This window comes from Stenella coeruleoalba (genome assembly GCF_951394435.1).
Source record: "Stenella coeruleoalba genome assembly, chromosome: 16".
Taxonomy (NCBI): domain Eukaryota; kingdom Metazoa; phylum Chordata; class Mammalia; order Artiodactyla; family Delphinidae; genus Stenella; species Stenella coeruleoalba.
In genome coordinates, this window is record NC_137162.1 from 11,183,595 (window position 1) to 11,196,333 (window position 12,739).

The 12,739-nt window shown below is 40.5% G+C and overlaps 1 protein-coding gene across 7 annotated transcripts in view; it reads right to left on the reverse strand.

The window, feature by feature from the left end:
* The window catches only part of PLPP4 (phospholipid phosphatase 4), a 491,600-nt gene that overhangs the window by 432,227 nt on the left and 46,634 nt on the right, over positions 1 to 12,739 (reverse strand). For 2 of the 7 annotated variants that reach the window (XM_079900495.1, XM_079900494.1), the window contains exon 1: positions 654 to 971. The exons of 3 other annotated variants lie outside the window; for them this stretch is intronic. The gene's annotated coding sequence lies outside the window, so the exon portion shown is untranslated. Of the gene's footprint in view, positions 1 to 653; positions 972 to 2,376; positions 2,484 to 11,495; positions 11,590 to 12,739 lie in introns of those variants that run through there. 2 more of the 7 variants (XM_079900492.1, XM_079900496.1) reach the window with 2 other exon arrangements.

Here is a 12,739-nt window from a genome sequence, read left to right on the forward strand (position 1 = left end):
AGAGACATAAAATTATACCCAGAGGTTTACCTAAGATTGATCTAAGAACCATGGTATTCAATAGGTAATTTTTTAATACTAAGTAGTATAAATTACCTATAGGAGGTGGAAGACATGTGGAAAAATAACTAAAAATATACTCTGAGATTTATACAGCATAAATTATTTATAGGCATTTAAAAGCCAGTCTTATATAAAAGTTCAGGTGTAAGTTTTGAAGAGTCTGTGATAGAATATCACATCAGTGGTCACGGGACAAGCTCTAAACCTCAGGGAAGTTCAGTGGAAGAACACTGGACAGTTTCTGTTTGCCTGGCATGCTTTTCTGACTCCCCCTCGCGAGAAGCCCATTCAGCAGAGTTCAGGTAAAATGAACCCTTACTTACTTGCATAAGATGCTGGGTATCTGATGCTTGGCCCTCCAAATCTAATCTCCACCCTTCCCCACCCTGCTCTGAGCCCTGGGAAGCTGACCAGTCTGGCCTGTGTTAACAGTTCCCTGGCATTCTGGCTTCCAGTTGGCCGCGCCCCATGGGAGTCACCAGTAGCAGAACAAAGGCAGGAGGAAAGTAAGGTCGAAGAGTTTACTCCCCAGCTCCTTTCCCATCAGGTGCCACAGCCAAAGTCCCCAGCTCCTATCAGGAGGTACTTACAAATTCCAGTAATTGCCTCCTCCTTGCTCTTCAGGAATAGGGATGGTGACAGCAGCCTGGAGTACTGTATCATCCCTTGCTGGTTTCCCTAAATCCTCCCCTATACCACTACAAATGATCCATTTATGAGCCATCCATTTCCTGCCAGGTCCCTGGCTAACATCCTTGATCCTCCCCTTCCAGCTTCACCAATGGGCTGAGCCCTGGAAGTTCTAGAACAAGATCATCCAAACAGCTGGTGCTCCCAGCAAAGAGAGAGCCTCTCTCTTGATTACTGTAAATCAAGCAAGAAACAGGTTTGGATCACATTTTGGAAGAAAACTCTAGTAAGAAGAGTAAAGGAAGATTAAGAAGAAGGCAAAACTTGAGGCAGAAAGACTAGATTTTTTCATGGCTACTACATGCCAAGTACTACGCTAGGTCCTAAGAATGCAACATAAGCAAAGACAGTGGAGTCTAGAGTCTAAAGAACTCATTGAATCTGAAGTGTTATTATCACCTTCAGCTGGACTGAACTTCATTTGGGACATTAACACCATTTACAAAGTCACCCCAGATTTAAATGTCCAATGCAGAAGTTTCTGGTTTATTTTCCTCAGGTCATATTTAGATAGACCAGAATAACCCAATTTTGGAGGTACAGTTCTTCTGCAGTCGTTATAACAATGATGCATTGTCTAATTTAATCTTCATGACAGCTCGAGAAGGAAGGTTTTGTTATTATGCAAATTTTACAGAAGAGGAAACTACAGCTTAATATTACGTAACCAAAAAGTAGTAGGAATGTACTTCAAACCCAAGCAATTCTGACTCCCACCCTCCATATCTTTTATTTTTTTCTCACTGAAGTATAGTTGGGTTTATAATGTTGTATCAGAAATTAAGAATGCAGCCTTACCATTAAGGGGAATCGAACCCTGCTCTCCTGAGTGACAAGCAGGCATACTCACCACTACACTAATGGGGAAGATACTCCACCCTCCATATCTTAACCTCTACCCTATAGTACTATAATCTTTTTTCATGATTATCTAATCCAATCAAAATGGAATCTTCTAATCTAATCACTTAAATAAAAATTAATTACACCAAGTAATGACTGGTAGGAAAATGGTAAACTCCCATACCATTCATACCTCAGAAAACATTATCAAAATTAACATTCATGCACATTTCAACATTAACATAGCAAACCAAGGTGTTATTCTACCATTCCAGGAATATTGTCACATATCTCAACAAAGCATTTAGTAATGGAGTCCTAGCACTCTTTGGGGAGAGTCTCATCTATTTTCGATTGTATCCATAAAATCACCGAGACAGCTGGAGGCTCTCCAGTTCAATCAGGTATTAGTACTTGGTGATTAGCTGACACTTCATTATCATTAGTTATGACTGAGCTACAGCACACTTTTTAATGAGTGCCTACGATATTCTCTTTATTATTTGCATTTACCATCAAACCATGGTATTGTAAAGCACAGCACACTCAGGTTTTAGTAAGACGTATGCATTTAGCTTCGATTAGAGCAGCTTCTTCTGCACCTGCCTCTCATCACACAGGATAGGGACTCACTGGCTTATCACCAGAAACTGAGCAATGACGTTTAATTTGGAGAGTCTCACTTCATTCAGATGTCCAGTGGTTATGAGTGAAGACATCGTCTGGTGATAGAGAAGGAACTAGGTCCAATTAGAAAGGAAAGACGTTTCAGACACTTGCCTTGCAAGTAATGAAAGTACTTCGAAAGGACGCTGGCCTGGGAGAGATGTCATAACCACACACAACTGCTCACCATTTCCACCATCTGCACTGGAATCTTGGGGTGCCTGAAACGCACAAAAACGGGAAACCTGGAAATATGAAAAACTAGTTGTTTGGGCTAAATTGGGTAAGTCAGCAAACAGATGGTAAGTGGCCCTAAAGGGCATGCGCCTGTGCGCACACGTAATAATCAAAGATCTCACAAGAGGAATGAGTCAGAGTCCAAGTGAGCAAAACAAAGTTGGGCATTAGCCCAGGGTGATGGATCTGAAATAGTAAAGGCACATGACATCAGCATGGGTAGGAAGGAGATAGTAACAATTCCCCACAGGCTACAGAACCAAGACAAGATGCTCAGAGAGCAAATGTGAGTGCCCAGCACCGAGGAGACCAGCTCTTTTAAGGGAATCCATCCTGGTCCAAAACCTCTTATTTCCCAGGACTTGGCTGACCTAGATCTGCAGGCAGATAATCTGCTGAAAGTGAGGAGTCTGGGGGACTTAAAACGTGGCCTTACACTGAGGTTACTTTGTCTTGCTGCCTCTTTCTTGATACCAGGGACCCTTAAGCCCTTCCCCCGCTCTCTCTCAGCACCATATTCTATTATTCACATTGGCTGTCTACAATGACCTATTTAACTGGGTAAGTATTCAGTGCTTTATTTCTCTATATGCCAGGTATGCACAGCTGAAAACCAATTTTTAACCTGAGATGAAGGAAGTTTTCATTATGATCTACCTGAAATAACTAGCAAGGGTTTGCCAATTACCATATAATGCAAATTCAGCACTAACAGGCTGACTGCGGATTATAAAACTTCCTTTAAAAAAATAAATGAAATCAAAACACTACTTTAGACCATCAAAAAGAAGTTGTGATGGTTAATTTTCTATAACAACCTCACTGGCCATGGGGTGCCCAGGCTAAACATTATTTCTGGGTGGGTCTGTGAAGGTACTTCCAGATGAGATTAGCATTGGAGTTGGCAGATTCAGTAAAATAAATTGCCCTCCCCAAATATGGGTGGACATCCAATTCGTTGTGGACCTGAATAGAACAAAAGGCAGAGGAAGGAGGAACTCAACCTTCCTTTATCTGCTCCCACTGATGAACTGGGACATCTCATCGCATCTCCTGCCCTCATGTTAGGATTTACACCACCAGCTTTCCTGGGTCTCCAGCTTGCAGATGGCAGATCATGGGATTGTGGGACTTCTCAGCCTCCATAGTCTCGTGAGCCAATTCCTCATTATCGAGATATAAATATAGATACATCTCCTATTGGTTCTATTTCTTCAACGAACCCTAATGCAGAAGCCAAAATTTTACCTGAGTCTTTATGGTTTTTACTCTATTTATTGCCAAAGCCAAGTCTATATTATCATATTCTAGGATTTTTATGTAACTATCTTAATTTTTAAGAAAGATACGTGGGGGCTTCCCTGGTGGTGCAGTGGCTGAGAATCCCGCTGCCAATGCAGGGGACACGGGTCTGATCCCTGGTCTGGGAGGATCCCACATGCCTCAGAGCAACTAAGCCCATGGACCACAGCTGTTGACCCTGTGCTCTAGAGCCCGCGTGCTTCAACTACTGAAGCCCGTGCGCCTAGAGCCCATGCTCTGCAACAAGAGAAGCCACCACAATGAGAAGCCCACACACGGCAATGAAGAGTAGCCCCTGCTCGCCACAACTAGAGAAAGCCCACGTGCAGCAACAAAGACCCAACACAGCCAAAAATAAATAAATGAAATAAATAAATTTTTTAAAAAAAGAAAGATACACAATTGCAGTCACTGGAAGGTAAATGGGAATAAAAATGAAATAGGTCCTGCCTATCACAGTGTCCAGAATTTTCCATAAACCCACTCTGTTGTGGTTGCCAAAGTCCTTGTTCCTTGTCAACCCCAAGTCAGACATCAGGCCAGAAAGTGTTCACACAATATGCACAAAGACATTGTTAGTAGTCAGGTAAACTGAAGAAAAGGTGAAAATTACTGATTTTATAGATGCAAATATTAGGAAACTTAAATAAATGTTATACCTAGTGTGGGGGAAAGAACTTTTAACTAAACAATTGCATTTAGGTTTATTATAAAACGTAGGGAAAACAGGGTCAGTATATACTAAAATCAGTAGATAAATCCAATACCCATTAAGCTCCAGATTACATTGAGATTATTTTTCAAATAAGAATTCCACTGCTAGGGTACCTGCCAAGAGATACACAGTAGAATCTATAAAACAACAACAACAGCCTGTTCAATTGCAAGGTGACAATAATTCTTTGAGCTAATATAAAGCCACAGATATAATTCCAAGCTTAACACAGTAATGAGATCTTAAACACCATGAAGTAAAATGACTGCTTGTTTCCCGTGCACTTTTTCAGAATGTGTTTATCTCCAAACCCGCTTTAAGCCCCAGCACCTGACTCACTGGCCATCTGCCCTCAGTATATTTGATAATCACTGGGAAAACAGGACAAGAGCCAGCAAAACTCACTACCATCACCAATTTTCTAGCGCAGCAATTCCTACCTGAAGAATCAATTTCCAAGGGTCCTTCCTGGGAGGGGAGAAAATAAGGATGGAAAGAAATTCTTTCTAAAATTTATCTCTGAGATCCAGAACTTACACCTACCCCAGGCTCTATTATAAACCTCTTTTCCTGTAACTATGAAAACTGTACTATCTTCAGGCAACTCAGGGACCTGGAGACCCCATAAAATGAGAGCTCTTCAGAGGTCAAGTGCTGCATAAATCTCCTTAAGCTTGCAGCACTCATTCCAAAATGGTAAGTTATTATAAAGAATCCATGGAAGACTGACCCACATGCTCAAATAACATTTGTTGAGGATTTGAACATCTTTGCCATTGTTATTCAAGGAGGGTCTCAGTATAGTCAGGCAAAATGTGCAGGTCAGAGACAAGAAGATCAAGTGTGACAACTCTAGAAGGCTGAAAGGAAAAAAGTGAGCATGCATTTAGAGGCTGGTCAACATGTTCGTCATGGAATTTAAAGTCCAGGTAGAAAGGGACCACCCCCCCGCTCCGATTCTAGATGAAGTCTTGCAGGAAGTAGCTTGGAGAGGACCCCTGATGACTTGTGAACTTGGCTTACATGAGCACTCCTTTCCATATTTCAACTTATGCTCAAGTCACTGCTGACCATTCTCCGTGTTCCTACTATACTTTTTTTGTTGTTGTTGTTGTTTTTGCGGTACGCGGGCCTCTCACTGTTGTGGCCTCTCCCGTTGCAGAGCACAGGCTCCAGACGCACAGGCTCAGTGGCCATGGCTCACGGGCCCAGCCGCTCCGCCGCATGAGGGATCTTCCTGGATCGGGGCACGAACCCGTGTCCCCTGCATCGGCAGGCGGACTCTCAACCACTGCGCCACCAGGGAAGCCCCCTACTATACTTTTTAAAATACTCATTAGCTTTCTAATGAGGAGATCCTATTGGGTCTGTTCTCTGTGCTGAGAGAGATATTTTATATTCAGATATTTTAGGAGTAACAATGTTCTTTCAAACCTGGTTGGTGTAAATATATTTTTGACTGGCAGCTCTAAGTTTGTCTTTTGTTTGCCTAGCCTGACAGTTTAATTGAAAGTTCTTCTTCCAAATGCAACTGATCAGAGCTTCTCATTCAAGGGTTCCATAACTGGTTAGGATATACCTCAGTAATTTTAAGCGCCTGCCTCACCTCCTGGTGTAGAAAAACTCATAAACCGCTCAAGAGCTCTAACAGTCCTGCGTTCACTGTGCCGCCTCCTTCACTGTGAGGATAAACAGCATCTCTCCACTCCGCTTAACTCAAATCAGTGACACATCTCAAGATTTACGCTCCAGGTAGTGCTCTTATCTCCCACTTCACACGCACGGCCTGCTTAATGGCGAGATGAGCTATCCATTTGAAGGTTTTAGGCGACTTGTTTACCTTCACGCTTTTTAAGAAATGATTCAGTATTTTGCTTAGGAGCCAATCGCATCCCAAAGAAACTGCTTTTTTTCCTTTGAACTTAGAGCAAATGTTTCTCTTGGGTTCTGACTGAATTCAGACTATTATCAGTGGGATACCAACAAAGTTTGGAGCAAGATGTTTAAGAGACATATGGAAAGCATCCAGAAGAAAGTAATGAAAATAAATAAAAGGCTGCAAAAACAAGACTGATAAAAGGATAAATGAACTGAGACAAAATGTCTGGGAGTGAATTCCTTACGCTACCTGGCTCACTAATGCAAAAATGTTGTGCTTATAAACATTCATTTACATACACCACTTAGTGTCTATTCAGAAGTCTTTCTCTCCCAGGTCCATAACACCACTGTCATCAATCTTAAAGATGCACTGGATTCCCCTGAGTTTATAGGAGTGTACCACATGTATTAGAGGTTTTGGGGCAATGCGACTGCTACTCTCAAGAAGTTCAAAATTTAGGAGTTATGTCAAAATACCACGAAGTGAAAATAAGGTCTTAGCATCAAATTATGAATAGTGCGTGAGGACCCCAAGGACAACAGACGAAAGATGTCATCTTTCCTGTTCCAAAATCAACCACGAAATACATACATTAACCAGTCATATGTGTGCAGCTCTATACAAGGTACTACAGGCACCTTCAGTTGTTATTTTCATTTGTAAAGATTATCCCGATATTCCCATTCTGATGCTGCCCTTTTGGAATAGCAACTAGAACAGTTCCTGGCATACACAGTGCTCAGTGAATACCTTTAGAATAAATAAGATGGTGCATGAGTGACATACATCTTATTGGGAGCTGATTATAGTTAGAATTGCCACAATGCAAATTTTAGAGTAAGAAGCAGATAATTTTGACCAAATAACAAAATTACAAACAGTTAAATATTTTGTTCAGAAGCTTCTACAGCATGTGCCCTTTTTCTATTCTTCAAAGCCATCTGCAGCAACTAATTAGACCAAAGACATCTGAAACCCCATGTGTGGACTCCCAGTTAGATATGAAAAAGGAAAGGCATTTTGTACTTTATGCCTCACCTTGAAACCTACAAAAAAAAATTTATTTTTAAAGAAAGAACAAAGACAAAAAAAAGAAAAAAAAGGGCTTCCCTGGTGGCAAAGTGGTTGAGAGTCCGCCTGCTAATGCAGAGGACACGGGTTCGTGCCCCGGTCCGGGAGGATCCCACATGCCGCAGAGCGGCTGGGCCTGTGAGCCATGGCCGCTGAGTCTGCACGTCTGGAGCCTGTGCTCTGCAACGGGAGAGGCCACAACAGTGAGAGGACGCGTACGGCCAAAAAAAAAAAGAAGAGAACTCCATTGTTAAGGAAATGAGGTGATAATGGTCATAATTCTAAAATACAAAATTTAAAGAATAGCTGCCAAATACAGTAAAATATAGGCCAGATAAAGCAGGACTCTGAGGGTTAATACATAACTACTCAGATCCAGAGTAGAACAGATCTCCCAGAAAGTGTTACCGAAAGATTTACCCATTGGACACCAAGACGGGAAGGGCCTGGCCAGCCTTGCAAGAAGCAAGGAATGATATTCCTGTGGATTCTCAGAAGGTCAGTGCAGAATGGCAGGGGAGAAGGAGCTAAAGGAGCCATGTGATGAGCCATTCTGACTGAGCCAGAGTGCTTCATCTGGAGGGCTGGAAGGAGGGAGGGAAGGCAGGGATCTCCACCCACACATGGCTCAGAAGGCCTGTGACCTGAGGGGCTCCACCTCGAGCACACTGCTCCCTCGATGCCAAAAGTAAAACAGAAACACGTCCCAAAGATTGAAAACCTAACAGAATGTGGTATCTATATATGAAAACAGTCCTAAAATAAGTTTTACAGAGTCCTAGCTCATTACCCCCACCCATGCCCTACTATTTAGCAGGGACGTGGGAGAAAGAGACATTCATGTACAAAGATGAGTAGTAACAAGAAACCAACAAAAAACAGCAAGTCAGGAGGGTGACAAGACGCAGAACGAAAGAAAAAGAATGCAAGAAAAACAGACGAAGAATGTAGACGAACAGTTCTACATAAATTCAAAAACATGACGGATAACCTCATATCTCTGAAAAGGGCTCAAATAAAACACACAAAAGAACACAGAAGAGACAGACAACAGGAGAAAATGCAAGCCAGTGGCAGAGCTCAAAACATAAATGAGAAATATTTTCAGAGATTTGTTTTCCTTAAAGCTATGTTAGAAGCCACAAAAAGAAAACAAATGTGACTGAGAACAGAAACACAGAGAACACTTGGGAATCCCATCTTTAAAAAAGGAACAAAGGGGGCTTTCCTGGTGGCGCAGTGGTTGAGAGTCCGCCTGCCGATGCAGGGGACACGGGTTTGTGCCCTGGTCCGGGAAGATCCCACATGCCGCGGAGCGGCTGGGCCCGTGAGCCATGGCCGCTGAGTCTGCACGTCTGGAGCATGTGCTCTGCAACGGGAGAGGCCACAACAGTGAGAGGCCCACGTACCCCACCCCCCCAAAAAAAAGGAACAAAGATATCAACATTATTAAAGGGACGATAGGACAAAGATTCAAAATACACATAACCAGTAAACCGCTCCTCCTCCGCACCAAATAAAAGCAAGAAGATTTGAATAGGAAAACATTACCTTTGGTACTTTGATACTACAAATTATAAATAATACTGACATTTTTAAATCCTGAAATTTTAAAAAATGATTTAAATTTGAAAATCAAAAGAGCAACAGATCCAGCAAAACTCAAGCAGAATAAATACAAAGAAAATCACACCTAGGTACAACATAGTCAAATTGCTAAAAGTCAAAGATAAGCAGAAAATCTTGAACGCAGCCCGAGAAAAAAGACTCACTACATACAACGAAACAATAATACAAACAGCTGGCTTCTCATCAGAAATAATGGGATTCCCAAACAATGGAATGACACCTTTAAAGTACTGAAAGAAAAAAAGGGTCAACTGAGAATTCTATACCCACTGAAAATAACCTTCAAATTATTGCAGTTTTAGCGTAAGACATACACATAAAGCAATGGAACAGAATACAATGTCCAGAAATGGACCTATACATACACATAACTGATATTTGATAAAGGCACCAAGGTAATTTAATGGGAAAACTGAATCTTTCAACAAATAGTACTACAACAATTTGATACCCATATGGAAAAAAATGAACCTTAACACATACCTCACACCATACACAATGATTAATTTGAAATTGATCATAGACCTAAAGGTAAAAACTAAACCATTAAGCTTACAGGAGAAAATACAGGAAAAAAGTCTTCACGATCTTTGTATAACCAACCAATTCCTAGAACACAAAAGACATAAGTACAAAGAAAAAACAATGATAAACTGACATCTTAAAAATTGAAACATATGCTCTTAGAAAGACACTGCTAAGAAAATGGAAAGCAAGTCACACCAGGAGAAAATATTTGCAAAAAATGACAACATATCATGTTTTAATTCTAAAATTTAATTATTATTGATAACCTATTTTACATAATTTATAATTATTATATAATATATTTAATACATAATATAGATATTTATGTATTGTTTTCTCTTATCCATTATATGTATTTATTATTTATTTTATATTATTTACTATATATTTATAATTATGAAAATAAGATATATAATTCATAACATTTCTTATAAAACCCAAACTTATTAGTTGTTCTGTCCAAGTTTATGTATCAAATTAACTGTGTCCCATAATTAAGATAAATGAATGTAAAAATGCAAATTCATGTGCCAATATGCATAAATACAAGCTTCTAAAAATGCGTGACTGTTTTACATTGCTTTAAGTGTTAGTGTGTGGCCTTGTCAGATTAACACTGCTGCAGAATTTAAATTCTTAGCATCATAAAAAGTATACTCAAGTGATTATTCACATTTAGCTCACGGTTTGGAAAAAGCATTATGATCAAATACTGCTGTTGCACAAAAAATACACACAAAGCACAACTACTGAACAAAACATCGCTCTTTAATAGCATCACTTTAAGTCCTGGGCCTGAACTCAACGGAGCAAATTGCGTTTTAACAATAAAATAATGACTGCCATCCTAGAATTGCCAAACATTTATGACTTTGAGTGCATTTCACACATCTTAAATCATAATCATTACCGTCATTTTCCACACGGTAACCTTCATTCCATGTTAAGTACTTACAATTCAAACTGTCTGCTGCCAACTGCTCTACTTATGTTTGACAACATCAAGTCTGGGATCCAAGAAAAACATATTTGAAGGACTCTACCAGGTATTAGGAATAGAAAGAGAGGCTATAAATACATCTTTGCTTCCTCCACCAAAATACTACTTTTCTCTAAACTTCTTAACTTGAGAATTTCATTTTTTAATGGCTTAGGTCTGCTGTAGCATCATTAGGTGCCTGTGGCCCTACTACTGAGCAGAATACCTGGACACTGAGACATGCAGAGGCTGGGAGGGAGGAAGCAGCAGAATGCTGTGGAAAGAGTAGGGGCTGAGGGCCTGAGTTTACTAAGTGATTCAGACAAATGTCACCTCTTGCCTCAGTCTCCTCGTCTGCAAACTGGAAACCACATCTACCTTGCACTGCTAGGTCAGGAAATCTGTATAGCAAATATCACACGTCTAGAAAATAACCCCCAATTTAACGTTAGTTCCCTCCTTCCAGCTCCCTGTCTTCAAAGGTCTTACAACATGGAGGAAGGAGAGATTATGGTAAATCATTCGGGAGAAAAAATCTTCCAGGTAAATCTCTACCTTTTATCAAAACATGTTCAGGTAAATTAATTATCAATACTTAAAGGTTTGAAATGAAACCATTAAAAAGTACCTAGAAAAAATCAAGGTTACAGTTTTATCATTCTAGAATGAGAAAGCCCTTTCTCAAGCTGAACAGGACAGGTAGAACTAAAGAAAATATTGACACAATTGACCCTGTAAAAAAATAAATATTTCCACAGGCAAAATTTTAAATTCCCAAAGTCGAGACATAAAAAGCAAACTGGGAAAAATATTTGCACTACAAATGACACAGAGCTAATATCTTTAGGATATAAAAAACTCTTCAAAAGCAATGACAAAAAGACAAGCACCTTTTAGGGAAAAAATGAGCCAAGGACAGGAAAGGTGATTCACTCAACATTCAACAAATACTTGAGCTCCTTTTCCTTCTGCGTGTCAAGCTCTTCTAGGAATGGAGGACAGAAAAGAAACAAAACAGATGAACATCTCAACATGCATGAGCTGATCTAGTAAATAGAGAATAAATACAAGTGGGGAAAACAAAAACCTTAACAATTAAGGGAATGCAAATTAAAACAACGAGTTCTCATTTCTCTTGGCAAAGATTAAAATATTGTGTAGCGGGCAGTAGAATACGTTTTAGAACCTTGAAAGACTGCACACTTACTTTGCAGAAATTCCTCTTTTAGGAAGTTGTCCTATGAAGTCTGAAAGGATGCAGGTACAAGGATATACACTGCAGCCTTGTTTTTAATATGAAAAACTGAAAATAACCCAAACATCCACCAAGATGTTGATTCAATTACAGAATATCTATACAATGAAATACAATGCAGGCATTAAAAAATCATAGCATTAACAAAGTACAGCCACAACAATTGTTATATAAAAAGAGCAAGTTTCAGGCTTCCCTGGTGGTGCAGTGGTTGAGAGTCTGCCTCCCGATGCAGGGGACACGGGTTCGTGCCCTGGTCCAGGAAGATCCCACATGCCGCGGAGCGGCTAGGCCCGTGAGCCATGGCCGCTGAGCCTGCACGTCCGGAGCCTGTGCTCCGCAACGGGAGAAGAGGCCACAACAGTGAGAGACCCGCGTACCGCAAAAAAAAAAAAAAAAAAAAAAAAGAGCAAGTTTCAAAAGTGCATATATTATATGGTACCATGTTTATGTTTAAACATATATATGTAGATTCAGATATTTTTAAGCATAAAAAAGAATCCTGAATGACTATACATCAAAATATTGGGAGCAGATATCTTTGCGTGAAGAGTCTATGGGTGTTTTCTATCTTTTTTAATTTTTCTTTTATAAATTTATTTATTTATTTTTGGCTGCATTGGGTCTTCGCTGCTGTGTGCGGGCTTTCTCTAGTTGCGGTGAGCGAGGGCTACTCTTCCTTGTGGCACACGGGCCTCTCACTGCAGTGGCTTCTCTTGTTGTGGAGCACAGGCTCTAGGTGTGCGGGCTCAGTAGTTGTGGCTCGCAGGCTCTAGAGCACAGGCTCAGTAGTTGTGGTGCACAGGCTTAGCTGCTCCGCGGCATGTGGGATCTTCCTGGACCAGGGCTCAAAGCCGTGTCCCCTGCACTGGCAGGCAG